General features: G+C 37.8%; 2 long non-coding RNA genes across 2 annotated transcripts in view; one reads left to right on the forward strand and one right to left on the reverse strand.

Annotated features, from left to right (window-relative positions):
* Positions 1 to 5444, reverse strand: part of LOC123619259 (uncharacterized) — a 258225-nt gene extending 252781 nt beyond the window's left edge. The window contains exons 1-2 of the long non-coding RNA XR_006727809.2: positions 5313 to 5444; positions 4932 to 5016 (exon numbers count right to left, since the gene is read on the reverse strand). This is a non-coding gene — a long non-coding RNA (uncharacterized LOC123619259). The remainder of the gene's footprint in view (positions 1 to 4931; positions 5017 to 5312) is intronic.
* A 193-nt stretch (positions 5445 to 5637) lies between these two features.
* LOC141579569 (uncharacterized) lies at positions 5638 to 11512 on the forward strand. The gene is made up of 3 exons (XR_012511164.1): positions 5638 to 5776; positions 8563 to 8668; positions 11400 to 11512. It is a non-coding gene; the product is annotated as an uncharacterized LOC141579569 (long non-coding RNA).
* The last annotated feature ends 5223 nt before the right edge of the window (positions 11513 to 16735 follow it).

Consider the following 16735-nt stretch of genomic DNA (forward strand, 5'->3'; position numbering starts at 1 on the left):
ATTTAATTTTCTCTTAAATATTTTGCTTTGAATTTGCAGTGGGACTAGTACACTTGAGACAATGTATTAGGACATTTATTCACTTCCTGAAACATGCGAATTCCAAAAGAGAAAATATTTTCTTCTATCTCAGAATGTAAAGCAGCATTAGAAAGTAAATACAGGAAGGTATCTATGTGATTGGACAACATGGTAACAAAAACCAAAAGTTCACTGAAAAATCTAAAATCCTCCTCTTTGAATATATAACTCTTTTCCTTGTGTCTAAGACAGAGGAGTCATGAGACAATACTTCACATATACCAAATGTTGTAAGTGCAGTCTAAACCTTAATAAAGAACCAGCTCTTGCTTTGTTGATCTTCTGTTTGTTTCCTATTCATTCATTTCTCTTATTTTTTTTACTTACCTTCATCAATACTTTTTGCCTTCTTGAGCTGATACTTAAAATGTTGAATTATTTTCAAATTGAGTTATAAATGAAACTTACTTTTTTTACCACTTCAATGAGCAGAACTTTCACTGTCATTCAATTCTAAATTTATTTTCATTGTGATTTCCTATTTATCTCTTATGTAGTAGTACTGTTTTAGTTTACAAATCTATGGAGTATACCTAAATAATTTTCTATTCTTGACTTACAATGTAATGTACTGTGTTCAGAGGACATGCTCTGACCTTCATTGGGACGTCTTTTGAGAACTAATACCTGTGCTTAATGCCAATGTTTATAACTGTTTCATGTATCCTTAAAAAGAATGTATATCTTCTATTTGGGGGTACAGATCAAGGTATTGCTTTTGTTCAGGACCATTACTTTTTTATTATCTACTTGATCTATCGATTTCTGATAAAGTTTTGTTAAAAATTTCCCAGTATCTTCGTGAATTTATCAAAGTTACTTTGTAATTGTGTCATTTTATATTTTGAGACATTGTTGGGTACATAGAAGTTCATAATTTTTATATCTTTTTATTAATTCTAACTATATTTATTATGTGGTAATCTTCATCTCTGTTTATGCTTTTTACCTTAGTTTCTACTTCATATTATTTTGCTTAACAAACTTTTTCTATTTTAATTATCCTGATATATATTTTAAATCTTCCTTTATTTTCTATCTTTCCATGTGGTTTAATTTCAGATTTGGCTCTTAAAGACATTAAGTGTCTGGATTTTGTAATGTTTATCCAATCTAATTATCTATTTCTTAATAGTGAAGATTAATAAATATGCATTTATTGAGTTTTCATATTACTATCACACTGGCCATATTTCTAACATTTTTCTCTGTTTTCACTTTTTCTTTTTTTATTTTGTTGCATTCTATTGGATTGGTAGTTTTATATAATATTGATAACTAGAATTGAGCATTTGGTATAGGTATGCATTGTAAGGGCTTTACATGTATACATTCATTTAACCTTCACAACAACTGTAAAAGGGAAGGACTATTAATATCCCCCTCTTGCATCTGAGGAACTTGAGGCACTGAGAGGCTAAGTAACTTGCTCCATGTCACATGGCCAGTAAGAGGTGGAGCTAGATTTGAACTTATCAAGTCAGCTGCTAGAAATTACACTTTTAACCACCACATTGTATTCTTCTTAAGGTACCTTTTACAGTGATTTTTAAATGACTTTTTGGTTTCAGAAAAGATTTACATTTACACCCGTAAGAATTTCCAAACTATGAACATTTTAGAGAGTCTAACATCAACAATGGAAAATAGGCACAAGCTTTCTGAAAAACTGCTATAATGTTACTCTTGTATTCATTGCCTAAAACTGAAGGGGTGGGTGGAGAATCAACACAAGGCCTTGTGATTCTTTTTAGTTGCATTTTTGAAGTCCAAACCATTTACAAACTAAATCCATTTGAAGAAAAACCACTTTAACTTACGAAATATACAACAAATGACCCAGGACTCCTCAGCCTAGGCTTTAAGAAGGTTTGGCAGTTTCAGCTTTGTGCAACTTGGACGCTAAACTGATATGTAAGAAGTAACTAGAGAGAGGGCAGCTGTGGAGAGGCCCTAAAGGCAATGCAATGTGGAACAAAGGCCATATGAAGCAGCACAAATGCAAGCCATTCTCAACATTCCAGCCTCCAGCCATGCTAGGCATTCCAGCTGAGGGACATCATGGAGCTGAGACAAACCATCCCCATTCTGCCCTCCCCAATATGTGAAATATTTGAATGATTGTCATTTTAAGCCACTCTTTCCTCCTCTTTCATTTCCACATCAAAGTCTCACACTGGTACCTAGGATTGTCACATGCCTGTGGTAGCTGCAAGGCTGTCCACTAGTCTGCATCCTGACTCCTTCACTAAGGGGTAGGAAATAACATGGAAATTACTCCGATACATGGAAAGATAATGAATCAGAGAAATGAACACTAGACATATCTAATAGCCAAGATATGGAAATGTGAGCAAGCTAACCATGGATTGTGCAATAAATATAGATGCCACCTGAGAGCAAGGACTTAACCGCTGAGTTGTCCTTGCAAAGAATCTATCAAATGAATAGTAGACACTATCTGTTAAATAACTGACAGAATTATAAAATGCTGATCACATTTGGCATATCTCTCATTTCAATAGATAGTAATATGTCTTTCATACTGAGAAAAGAGAGTTTCCTACATATCTTTCCTTTTTGATGACTATCATTAGGTGGGAATGGGGGCAGTAAAAGTAGTAACAGCTTCTGGGGACTATTTATGAAATTATGTAAAATTGACACAGAACAATTAATATAACCTAGTCAATTTTAAGGACAAAGAAAGAATACTTTAGTCACTCAAGGGAGAAAACACATGTGATAGCTAATTTTATGTGTCAACTTACCTGGGCCACAGGGTGCCCAACCTTTGGTGAAACATTACTCTGGGTGTGTCTGTGAGAGTGCTTATGGGTGAGATTAACATTTGAATTGGTAGACTAAGAACAGCAGATGGCCCTCCCTAATGTGGCTGGGCCTCATCTAATCAAATGAAGAGAATACCATAAAAAACTGACTAATGGGAACTTTACCTGCCTAACTGATTGAGCTGGGACATCAGTCTTTGGCCCGCAGACGAGAATGGGCACCAGTTGCCTCTCCTGGTTTTCAAGCCTTCAGGCTTGGACTGAAACTACACTATCAGCTCTCTTGGGTCTCCAGCTTGCCAACTGCAGAGCTTGGGACGTAGCCTCCAAAATCATATGAGACATATATCCTACTGGTTGTTTCTCTGGAGGTCCCTGACTAATACAACACGTCATCTACAAAGAAAAAAAAAAAAAAATCAAGCTGGCCTCAGACAGCTCCATGATACTCAGTGCTAAAAAATAATGGAGCATGTTTCAGAAGAAAAGAAACCCAGCGTCAACAGAACCTGGAGGAACGTAACCCAAGAAGTTCATAGAAAGCCAAACTGTACTTCAAATATAAAAGTAATAAATATCTTCTCATACGCAAGATCTCAGGAATACATAACTTATGAGCCTTTTTTGGACAGAATAGCTACTTGACAGTGAAATCCAACCAACCAAGAGATGAATCAACATAAAGATTTTATTCAATAGAGAAGTTATGGTGAAACAACTGATGGCAAGATTTGTGGCTCCGTAACAGCACTCAAGTGTCATAAGCTCGAAAACATGAAAATGACAACTTACCCAAGAAATCAGCAGGAGGAAGAAGGCATGGGAGTAAACATAAAAGCACAAATATTCTCATTTATCATTTTAGTGAAATAATAGATAACATTTAAAAAATACATCATGGGAGAAAAATGGCTCCAAAGACTTTGCTTTTCTCATAACCTTCTATTGGTAACCGTAGAAGTATTCTTTACAAAATAAAATCTCTTTGCGGATAAACATTCACTTAAATTCAGCAGTTCCTTCTATTTCATCTATTTCTCTTTCTTCCTTTAAAATTATGTGAATTTAATATGAACTTAAATTTTAAATGTTTAGTATAAAAACAATAGATATAATCTTTTACAAAATAATTTGATTTTATATCTATTTATTTGTTCATGAAATATTTATTGAGCATCTACTAGGTGCTAGAACCATGCATTGGTTAACAATACTATGATGGTTCTTTTGGGTGGAGGGGTAATGAGGTTTATTTATTTTTTATTATCATCACTTTTTGATGGAGGTAATGGAGATTAAGCATGCTAAGCACGAGCTCTACCATTGAGCTATAACCCTCCCCCCATGTAATCCTATTATTAAAAAATTATTTTTCTCTAACTTCTATATCCAAGTGTATGTAGGAAAATATTAGGAAAATTTTTTATATTTCTGAGAAAAAGTTTGCCCTAAGAAACTTATATTCCACCAAAACGCTTTCCACATTAAAACAGCAACAAACATCCTCAAGCATGAAATAACCCAGGGAATATAACAAATCTGAGACTTTTCTGGGGAAAAAAAAATATGCTTTAATTTGTGCCAGTAAAATTAAACCAACAAAGAAGTGAATGAAAAATATATTTAATTAAAATTAGTTTTATTTTAAAGTAGTGAGAGCTGAAACCATCTTCACCACACAGCTTACTGTCTACAGTCACACGACTTTATTAATATTCCACTGTCATCATCAATATAACTTAAGTACCCCAGGAAACTCTGGCCCAGGAAAATTAAAGCAGCAAATAATTTTTTTGTTTATTCCAAGAATTTTATGAAAGATTCATAAACTCTTCAATAAAAAACATAAATGACAGTTTACACCCCCAGACTCTGAACCCATCACCTCAAAATCCACCAATTTTAAACTATTACACTACGACCCTTACCTAGTTCTAATCAAGCCCCTGTACTGGGAGTCCAGGCGTAAACTGGACTTCAGAACCCTCACAAATATCCCACCTTAGTCCCCCTCCCTCTGGGACGCGAAGACACTGTCAGGGCAGTGTTCCCCCTTACCACGGTGAAGGTAAAGCAGCTTCGTCTCCTCAGTGAGTTGTCTGGGTGGGATTTTGGGGTAACCAGCATTCAACAAAAATCACGACTAAAAAAAAGAAAAAGAAAAACCCATGAATCAAAGCAAGGAAGCACTTATAAGACAATCCACGCAGACCCCAGACGGCAAGGCTAGGAACGGGCGGGGGCGGGGGGCGAGGGAGACGACAAAGACCAAGGCTCCTCCACGAAGGTCTGAGGTGGGCTTAACGTCCTCAAAAGCAGGGTCTTCGAGAAAGCCGCTGCGTTCCCTCCTGGGAGGCTGAGGGAACAAAGACCACGTTAACGCCTTTGCCTTCCGTCCTGCGCAGTATCTATCCAAACCGTGGCTCGCGGGCTGCCTACCTCAGAACCCTCTGGAACGCTGGTGGGAATGGAGCTCCTGGACCCTATCAGACTCTCTGGAAGGAGGCCTTGGAACTGGGGTGTTTAACAAGCTCTGTGCACTCATGAACTCTCACACCCAATTAGAGAACCCCTGAGCTGAAGGGGACAACGTGTCCTATGAAGGATAAACGTGCCCTTCCCCGGGGCTCCGGCGGCGGCGGCGGCGGTGGTCGCGGCGGCGGGGATTAGGGGAGGGGCGGGGAGGGGCGGGGAGGGGGAGGGGCAGGGCGGTGACGGCTCCGCAGGAGCGAGGGCGGGAACGGCCGAGGCCCCGGCTGGAGGCGCCGCTGGGAAGGGCAGTAGGAAGACCAAGGCTAGGGCAGTGTCTGGCTCACAGACAGAGCTGAGCTCGGGTTTTCCGTGGGCGCATCCATAGACGTGAGGCCTGGCATCGGAGCCCTGGACGGCGCTGGAGCTGGCAGGTAACGCGCCCGCCCCGCAGCTTCTCCAAGGTCGGCGGCAGGTCACCCGGCGCCACTTGCCGCTTGGGCCGCTGCGGTGAAGGGCCGCTTCTCTCATCCAGCGAGGGGGTGGTGTGACCTCTCACACCCACGAGTCTCTGATTAGAAAGAAGGGACAGTGGAAAACTGCTTAGGGGGTTGTCTTCACCAGCCTCCTTCCTCCCCGTGACTGTACTGTAACTGGGACAGAAGGAAAAGAATGGGGATAGGTGGCCTTTTTTTTAGGAGCTGAGCGGAAACGCGTAGACAATTACTGTAGGCATGGCAAAAGAAACTTTTGTACGTTCTTGGACTTGACGTCTAATAAAAGTACCTTTTCATGTGGTAAATTATGTGTTGATCGGCTAGGTTTCTCCCGTGTGTTTTATACAGAAATGGAATTGATAAACCATTTTAAAAATTACCCTTTCCAACATTACCTTTTATTAAAAGAGCTTTGACTCTTTAATTAAAACAGCTAAGAACTTTTGGGTGGAATAGGTGATTTTAATATAGCCTTCAGCAAATTGCATGCCCAAACTCTATCTCTCTTCATCCAAGGTGGTGTCTCAACTCTGTAAACTACACCTCCCTCCCCACCCCCTAAATTTTGACTGATTGGATAGGAGCCATTTACAGGACCTTTACAGCAACCTGACTTCTTTCCCATTCCTTTCATTTTTCAGTTATTTAAAGTTTGTTTCTGGATAGTAATCTCTGTTAGAACCAGGAAATTTTGTCTTATATCCTGGCATTTTTAAAGAAAAATTATTTACGACACTTGTTAAAGAACAGTAAGGCAGAATTTATTCAGAACTATCATGAGAAGGCTAGGGACCCCAGCAACAGAGTTTTGTAGGGAAGGAGAGGGATGGAACTCAACTCTGAACGCAACAAGGAAAAGTGGTAATTTATGGCAAAGGAATGAGGTGCATGGGAGTAAGGGGAGTCAGTAAGTCGAAAATTACCGAGAGGAAATACCAGGGATAAGGGGATTCCAGCTGAACTGATCTGACACGATTCTTGCTAAAGGCAGGCGAGAGTGATCAGACATCACCTGGGGGATTATGGAAGATGAAGGATCCAACTGGATATTGAGGAAGATCAAGTATTAATGATAGTGCATTCCAGTTAAACTGATTTAGCAATGTTTTTGCTAAAATGTGAAAATACAGAGACCAACACAGAAGTCCAAAGTCAAGGCCAAAGTGGGAGGGTAGAGCTCAGTGGTAGAGTGTGTGCTTAGCATGCACAAGGTCTGAGATTCAAGCCCCAGTACTCTCATATAAATAAATAAATAAATAAATAAATAAATAAATAAATAAATAAACAAACAAACAAATAAATAAATAAATAAACAAACAAACAAACAAACAAACAAACCTAAATAAAAATAAAATATAAATTAAAAAAAGAATACAAAGTCAAGACCTAGTTGAAAAAGAGGTCAGAAGAGCCTGCTCAGAATTCAGTCAAGGAAAGAATCTTTGTCACCATATCTTCAGATCCTAGCACAGTGTTTTATACATGGTAGATATTCAATAAATATTTGTTAAATTAAGTAGCACCATACTGGAAAATGTTGGTCAAATGCGATTATTTCAGTTTTAGTGGAATCAATGGTTAGATAGTCTTTCTAACATTAACTGGTCAACAAGTTATAACTGTTACTTAATATCATTCTTCATTTGTTCTAATAAAATAAAGCAGTCCATGTAAAAGATCAAATCTGAGAAGGAATTTGTGCAATGGAAAGATTAAAATGTTTAGAATCTTATGAGAACTTTTTTAAAATCCAAGATAGTACATTTACACTCTGTGTGAACTCAGGCAAGTTATTAAACCTTTCTTAGATTCCAGTTATCTGTAAACTGGTGTTTATATTAGCTACTTCCAGAGTACTTGCACACATTCAGCAGGCTTTTCTTCTAAAAACATATGAAAGATACACAGACAAAAAATTACAATTGAGGTCAACTTCAGCATTAGCCAACTTTTTCCTCCTTTCACTTTTCTGATACTTATTCTTCCCCCTTCCTCACCTTTTTCAAAATTATCATCACCTCTATGGCTTCTTCAGTAAGTAATGCACAGTATGTGAAACCATATTTATCACAAGTGCCAAGTTTCAAAATCTGATGCTAATGTGAATTCTGAACCTTCATCCAGTGACTCTTGATTTCTGGATGCTATCAGTAAACTGAAGAAGTTCATTTTTAAAAAATAATAATAATAATCTCTCCATACTTCCTTTCTGGTAAATTGTTCTAACAGTGCCTGGACCCTGTGTTTTTGTTTTCCTTGACTGTTTTAACTGTAATATTCTTCCTTTTTTCCAACCAGTACTGTATTCATCATAGTCAACTATTTCTAGGCCTTCAAAGCAAAAATGGCCTGCCTTTTCTGGCTCTGATTTTATTTTGTAAGTTTTTTTCAGAACTTTATTGGCAAAGTAGTCTTTGGGTGCAACATGGAAACTTAAAACAAATGACACAGACTGTCAGGATGTGAAAAATTTAATATCCTACATGTTTTTCAAGATTGGTTCATCATATTCCTGTACTGATTCACTCACCTATCAAGAGCATGGGAACATTTCTAACACAGGGAACCAGAACTCTGGAATTTGGAATCTGGCTTTCCTGCTGTTACTGCTTTTTCTTCTGCTCTCCTTTATTTTTCAGGACTGTTTTGTCCATTTGGGCTGCTTTAAGAAAAAAAAACACAAATTAGGTAGGTTATAAACAACAGGCATTTATTTCTTACAGCTCTAGAGGCTGGGAAGTCCAAGATCGGGGTACCAGCGCGGTCGGGTTCCGGTGAACTCCCTCTTGCAGGTTGCAGACCGCCTGCTTCTCGCTGTGTCCTCGCATGGTGAGTGAGTGAGCTAGTCCTCTGCCGTCTCTTTTAAGAACCACATTAATCCCTTTCATGAGGGCTCCTCATCATACCTAATCACCTTCTGAAGGCCCTCCCTCTTAATACCATCAACTTGGGGTTAAGATTCCAACATATAAATTTTAGGAAGACACAAACATTCAGATCATAGCCAGCACTCCAGCCAATTTATGCTCTTCATCATCTTTCCTGTACCATTCTACTTCTGCTTCTGGAAGGTCAGCATTACCACAGAAAACTCCTTCCCTTGCCAAAGGAAGATTGGTTGAACACTGCATTCTTCATTTCCACACATAATTTCTTACAATAGACCTTGACTTCCAAATGAGCACGTTTCACCTGAAGTTATTTCAGTGCCTTGAGTCTTCCTTTTCCTGCATAAAGTTCAGTGTAGCTTGAAGGGGTATAAAAGACGGTCTTAAATCATTCTTGTAAAGATACCAAAACTTGAAGATTCTGCATCACCAGGTACATGAGTATTTCTTTCTTAAGTTGGATTTTTAGCAGGTTTAAGAAATCTGAAGGAACATCATCGAATTTCTTCCATGTAAAAAAACAGTAGTAATCTTATACATGTGTTCATGTACACCTGTGTCCTCTGTTTTCAGGGGGCAATGGAGTTCTCAAAGGCTCCAAGACTAGTAGCACGTAGGAGGAATCACAGCGTAAAAGGCGTGGTTTGGGCAGAAGAGGGACAGATGTGGAAATGCTGCACAGTATCATCCCACCACTGGATTTAGGTCCAAAAGGCTGTGCATGTTCTGACCCCTAGCAGTGATTCCAGCCTTGCTTCCTGTTACTCCTAGTCCTTCCCTTCACATGTGTTCAAACCTGTGCTTCTGCAGTTTATCATCTGTATGTCATCACACTGTAAGGTCAGGATGTGATCTTGTTTCTTTCCTCTCCACTAGAACCCTTCAGGGGAAGGTTGTTAGAGTAACAGCCCCTCTATCTAATAGTACTTGTGATAAATATTTAGTTAATATGAGTTAATGAATAAAGCAAATGATGAACGTTGCTCATCACATACTGGATTTATTTTAATTATGGAGTATTCACCTTACCTGTCTCCTGATAAATAGATATCGACTCACTTCCATCATTGCCACCGCCCAGCTCCCACTTCCATCATCACCAGTGGACTATGAGGTCTCTGAGAAGAAGAAAAACATTTCATTAGCTGTGTCCCCTGAAACATATACCACACTGCCTGGAACAAAATGTATATTTTAATTGAATTCATAATTCCTTCTCAGATTGGCTTTTGCGCTTTGCATATCACTAAGTGGACACCATAGTAGGCCTTAAAATGCATTTTATAGATTTCTCACTTTATCCCACAAGATTTACTGCAAAGGGAAGTCACTGTGAGTGAGTCAATACATCACTGAGCTATTATGAAGATTTCAAAATGTTTTAAAATTGTTAAATATTTCTCCATTGCTCCTTGGAGAGGCTCGGGAAGTCTTTTCCATCTCCCCATGGCTTTGTTTTATTTTGGTTTCTAAACATTTTAGCAGGATATTAAAACAAACCACTGGGCTGGGGGTGAAACCACTGAGAAAAATCTATGAGGCAGGTTAAATGTGTTGGAATTTGTAAGAACTTTCCTTTTTAATCTGGGACCTCTAGGGACTGTTAAAGGCAGAATTTGGCTCTTGGAGTTAAATTAATTCTATATTTTTCTCTAGAAGCAATAGAAATTCTAGTATCAGGGCTCATTATTTCAACTTCCAAAAATGGCTGAATACATCTAAAAAGATTACTCTCACTGTGAGGTATGAGGGACTGGGAAATCCATGACATAAAGCTGGAGTTGAAGATACAAATCTGATCACCAAATAACATTCTTGTTGGGAGTCTACTGGAGTCATCTAGTAGGGGTGATGGGGTCCAGTGTTATATTGAAGACACAATTCTTATACAAAGACCAAAAACTACTGCTCTTTGTTTTTGTCCTCTCCTCCAATATTGTCAATTTCCTCACATGGTATTTGGATTCATTGTCAAATTATACCACCCTGTGGGTAGGCTTCCAGAACCTTCCCACTACCAACAGCAGCAGTGGATATCTGACTTGAAAGCACCCCAAGAAATCAAATAACCCTAATTTGATATTAAGAACTTCAGATTCTTAATCTACAATAGCATTTCAATATTCTGTGCAGAGTGCTACATCATAAATTTAATGTTTATACTAAATATGCTTTATTTTGTCTGAAGTTAAAATTTTAAGGAAGTTATGAGGGAAAAAAGTAACTATCTTGTAAATCCTAAAGAAAAGAAAACTCACTATATAATAAAAATTAAAGCTCTCTTTTCTTATACAACTCAGTCACATCTCATAATGTGAATTTGATATTTGAACAGTGATTGTGAAAAATCAAATGGTCCAATTTTGTTAAAGAATGAAGTGTTTAAAATATAACTGAACTATTTTAATTCAATTAAGGTAGAAAGTTCTACTGCTTTATTCTATTTGTCAAATACGTCACATATTAAACCTTATTTGGGAATTACTTCTGAAGTTAAGCGAACACAAAACTTCTAACAGAAGCACAGAACTCTCATCAAAAGATTCCCGCAGAAGCAAACATTGGTACCATTACTTAACTGAAAGGAAGAAGCAGTTGCAAGATTTAAAGCCAAATGTTTGTGGCACCCAATGTTTGAAGCTAATATAAACTATTTCTTCTTTGTCCACCAGAGTTAACCATTCACCTCACTCTCAAAGACTCAGGTGAATCAGAGTCAACACGGACCTCTCAGCGACATCCTTCAGGGAGGTAAAAGGAATAAAAGAAACAAATACTAAATTTATATCATTATTTTCAAAGGAAAAATGTTTAAAGAAGCTTCTCCAACTGATTTTCTGTTTCGTTGTTTGGTCTGGTTTTGGGGAGTGGAAATACAACCTCAGCTTTGGGACCTAGATCTCTCCAAGTGCACAGCAATGTCTCTTGTGTCTGAATTTGCAAAGTTCTGGTAGAAACATGAAGAATCTTAAAGACAGGAATCCATCTGAAATATCCAATGATTTTTGTTATGTCCACTTTGTATAATCAGAAAAAAATTATAAAATTTATCATTCCATAAAACTATTAGATTAGAGATAATCAGCCACAGAAGTTCATGAAATTAACTTTTTCTGAAGCAGATCATTAGTTTTTATATCAATCAGTCAAAAAGTGGTGCTGAAATACATACAACATTTGGGAGGACTCAAATCAAGCCTGAAACAGCAATTCAGGACCCAAGAACCCAGAAGTTTGCAAACTCGAAATGAGAGAGAGTGAGCAACAAAATTCACATTTATGCTGCTCCTGAATCCTTGTGCTATTCTGCCATCTATATTCCCCACACTTGAAATTTAACTGATTAAAGTCCCTGAGCATAAGAGCCTGAAAAATATTATTGTGTGCTTTTATAAATATTCAATTAATACTGATTTCATCATTTTGAGATTTTTGTGACCAAATAAGAATGCTTATCCTGCAACAATTCTGTTTGGTCTACCCTCTTCTTTCTTTAACAGCACAATCTTTAAAAAAAAAAAAAAAAAAAAAAAGAGGCAAGGCAACATCACAGAGTTGAAAACAACAAAAATAAACACTCTTGGAGGATGGCACAACAGAAGAGAAATTCTCTAAATAGATAGTCTCAATTTACCATTTTTCTCCTCTTATTCACTGGAAAAGATCCTTACTCTCCCAAGAATAAATTTTTGTTTATCAAAAGATAAACAAAAGAATCCACAATTTATAATGTAAGAATGATAATAATTTAAAACGCCATCATCCATATTCCCTGTGGCATTTTTTAACTAACAGCTATCTTCTCTGTCTCTGCTAATTCCCAGAAAAACAAAACTAAATCTAGACAGCCCTCTTATAAATTATGATACATTTCTGGGAGCATGGGAAAATCTTCAGTTATACAACAATTGGTGTCCCACTATGTATAGTGAGAAAATTGCCCTCAAAAATTTAATTATAGAATTACCAATTGAGTAACTGATCATAAACTCTCATTTTTTAAATTATTCTACTAACTTTTAAAAATTATTAATACCATGTTACTGGACATCAATAGAGGCATTTTGTAGTGCTTAGGTAAGTACCTGATACTTAGGTAGACATTCAGTAAATGTATTTTTTAAGTGAATGACAAAGCAGTTATTCCTGACTTTTCTTTATTCTCTACCTCCATGTCAGATAAAATTGTTTTCCCCTGTTACTATAATATAACTGAGTTTTAAAATGTTCTGTCTGATTTTAACCACTAGCCTCACCTTAAAATAATCTGAATTTAAATTGCCAGTATAGTTTATTGAGATCCACTATATTTTTATTGAATACTGATCATGCAGAAAATACAGAGCTATAACAATCAGCCACTGGCTCTGGAGAGCTTATAAAATAGAAAGGACAACAAGTACATTAAAAGTTATGACAAAGGAAAATATAAACATCAGAAGACAGGAGGACACAAGGGTGAACCAAGGAGCTCAGCCGAGGTGTCATGGAAGAGGTAACATCTGAGATAAACTGTGGGGAGAAAGTGGCAAGTCTTGACGGATGAGATTAGAGAAGAAGGGTCTCCCAAGCAAAGAAAACACAATGTCCTTTTTTAGGTCTATTCAGGGAACAATGACTGACTAATTTTACTGGAGCAAGAGGAAAATGTAAGAATAAAGTCCAAGCGTAGCCTGAAAGTTTATGTTCAGCTTGAGGCTGGAGGGGTCTATACTTATTTTAGTAGGCAATGGAAAGGCATTTAAGGTTTCTACCAGTCAGGGTCTGAAGCAAATAGCACATTCAAAGGGGATCAGTGGGTGGAGTTTGATGGAGAGACTATTTTCAAAGGGTGTGGGTAAGGGACACCAACAAGGGATGGTGGACCCCATCCCGCCAGCAGCAGTGGAAAAGGTCACCACCACCAGTCCTGAAAGGGGAAGTGGAAAGAGACATAATTGGAACTTGCATAGAGAAGCTATAACTGTAAGAATGTGTCCCTGACTTGAGGCAACTCCTTCTGTGGAGGAGGACAGGTAACCTTCTGCTGGAGAGCCGAGGGAGTAAGTACTCAACCTGACTCTGTTCCCTTGAGTCTCCTGCTCGTGCCTCCTACTGGCTAAACCTAATTGGAAGCCAGAAGGGAAGGAAGTCCATGGATACAGTTCATGTAGGCCTTCCCCCCAGGGCACAGAGCAGGACCGAGAAAGGAAAGGAATGGGTCTGGAGGGACAGAAAGAAAATATACGGAACAAGACTTTTACACAGAAGAGAGACATACGTCCCAGGAAAATTCATACAATAGGTACAGAGAGAATCAAGAGATATGTAGATGAAGAAATTAGGAATATAATAGAGAAGACTGGTAAAGTCAGAAATAGGGCCATAGCAGTGGGAAAAAAGTTCAAGATTACCAAAAAGTGATCAATTATGGGGCTTCTAACAGATTAGAGGGAGAGAAAGCAGGAAATTAGAAGTCCAAAGTTTTCAATCTTGTTTCCTGGGAAAACAAGGCCATGATTAGAAACATGAGTAAGTGCTGTGAGTGCAAACCGGACGGCGCTGTCAGCCATGCTCTGCCTCAGAAGCTTCCCTCCTAAGCCTTGCCTGTCTCTAGAAGTGCTCTGAATATGGAAAATCAGAATCTCTAGGGTAGCCTGGGATGAAGTGGAAGTTCAGGCCTTTGGAAGCCTGAAAAGAATGCTTATCAACTGGAACCTGATAAGTGGGCGGGATACCTGGTGCATATTTGATATGTTCTATCTTTTCACATTTTTGGAAATACGTATTAATGTTCAGTGACATTTCCTGAAAGCAAACTTTGCTGGCCTGTGGTCTATTGGAAGTAACATCTAACCCTGCTATTTAAAGCTATGTGAATTGGACAAGTTGTGGAATTTTGGGGGGGCTTAGTTGTCTCAAAAATGTAGAAAAATAGCTCATCTTTAAAAAGCCAGAAAGCTGAAAAAGTAGGATATAAGGTGTACACACACACACACACACACAGAGGGAGAGACAGAAAAGATTTTGATTTTATTCCAAATCAAAAATAAAACAATAAAAAGGGGGAAGGAAACAATACTTTTTTTTTTCCATTTTCACTACCTTCCAGGAATAATAATGAATTTTTTAATATACATCATTTCATTTATTGCCTAAAATAACTTTGGGGAGTAGGTACTTTACAGTAACTGGTTTTAGAGATGTTTAGTAATTTCCCCAAGGTCATACTGATAATAAAGGCAGAATCAACATTCAGCCAGGGTCAGTAAGATTCCAGTGACCTTAATATTTTCACAGATTAGTATTTACAAGTTTTATTAATTTTAATGCATGCTATACCCTTATGATTTTTGCCATATCTATATGCCATCAATCGTATTTTTAACTTAATTTTAAAATTAAGTTGCCATCTTTTTAATTTAAAATAACTATTTGAAACTAAACTTTATTCCAATCAATAAAAAAGTATCCTCTTTAAGTGAGGGATATATTTTAAATAAATACAATGAAAAGACAAAAAAATTAAATGCTGCAGTTTAGAGTGAAATGTGTAGAGTTCCTAAGTGTACCTGACAGGAGTGGGTAGGCCTGGGGAACATGTGCTAGGAGGGGTGCCCTAGGAGTCGGGTGCAATGCAGGACAGGTTTCTACCCAAGGTCACAGCAAGAAGCACAGCAAGACAAAGAGTCCAGATCAACTTTGGGCCCCACATCACCTTTATACCCTTCCTGAAAAATCTACATAAAAAAATTATACTGCTGAACCATCTCCCCCCCAAAAAAATATCATCCAAAATAACACATAAATGGGTAAGTCATAGGGGAAGACAGATGGGAAGAGCCAAGCGTAAAATGCAAACCAAACAACTGTAGTAACTGTGGTTACAAAATAGACTCCAGTGTTACAATTCTTGAAAGAAAGGCAGTGTAAAGTAAAAGTAGTAATTTGGCACTAAGGCAAATGGAAATCAACTAAAGCAAGGGGTAGGAACGGGAAGAGAGAAGAAGGGTCAGTGTCAACAATTGAAACAGCGTGGTACTGCCACAGGAATGAAGGACAGGTGAGAAAAGAATGATGTGCCCGGACAGGGACAGGAATATCAGGGGATTGGTACATGATGCATATGTAATTACAGTTGGAAGCGGAGTAAAATCAGGAATTAGTACATGATAAATACCTATTTAAAATTAAAGGGGGATTAAAATTCCCAATAAATTGCTTGGGAACAATTAACTTTTTTTTTTTGGAAAATATTAACGTGAGATTAAGTATCATTTAGGAATGACTTCATCTGCAAATAGCAAAAGCTCCAGCTCACAGTTGCTTAAATAAATTGGGGGTTTATATGACTTGTCAACAAGGACTCTGGGGATAGGCTGTTCAGGACTGACAATGTCTCAACAGTGTCATTTAAGACCTACGTTGTTTCTCTTTTCACTCCACCATCATTTCTCAGCAGGCTGTTGTCCGCATCCTTATTACCTCAGGGTATAGATGCCTGGGCACCCCATGATCTCGGGCCTGTGTTCTAGGCACAAAGAAAGGGGAAAGGCGGAGGGTAGATGGGGCAAAGCAGTCACACATTCACCAAATCATAACAGCAGTGGCATATGTAACCAGATTGTTTTTATCTCTAGTTTCTTGTGTGATCTGAATTTTTCCAATGATTATATATTGAGTTTCAGAAATAAATTATGAACCTATTTCCATTTTGCAGAGAGATTAATTAATCCAGGAAATCATAAATCTCTTCCAAAATCAGTAAGCCTCTGTTGCTCTGTGATTCTCAATATTTTGAATCATCAACTTTTATTTTTAGTACAGACCACTTACTAGATTTCTTCTTGTGGAAAATGAGCCGTACAGAAAACTTACTTTCATGTTCCAAACCCCTGGGAACACAAAAATTATGGGTTGTCTTACCAATAATGCTGAATCTCTAAGAACTATATTTAGTGCTTTAGGTAAGCTGTGTATTTCCAAGCATCTAACTGCAACTGCCAAAAATCATTCCTGGCATGATCTT

The sequence above is a fragment of the Camelus bactrianus genome, chromosome 13 (assembly GCF_048773025.1).
Source record: "Camelus bactrianus isolate YW-2024 breed Bactrian camel chromosome 13, ASM4877302v1, whole genome shotgun sequence".
Classification (NCBI taxonomy): Eukaryota; Metazoa; Chordata; class Mammalia; order Artiodactyla; family Camelidae; genus Camelus; species Camelus bactrianus.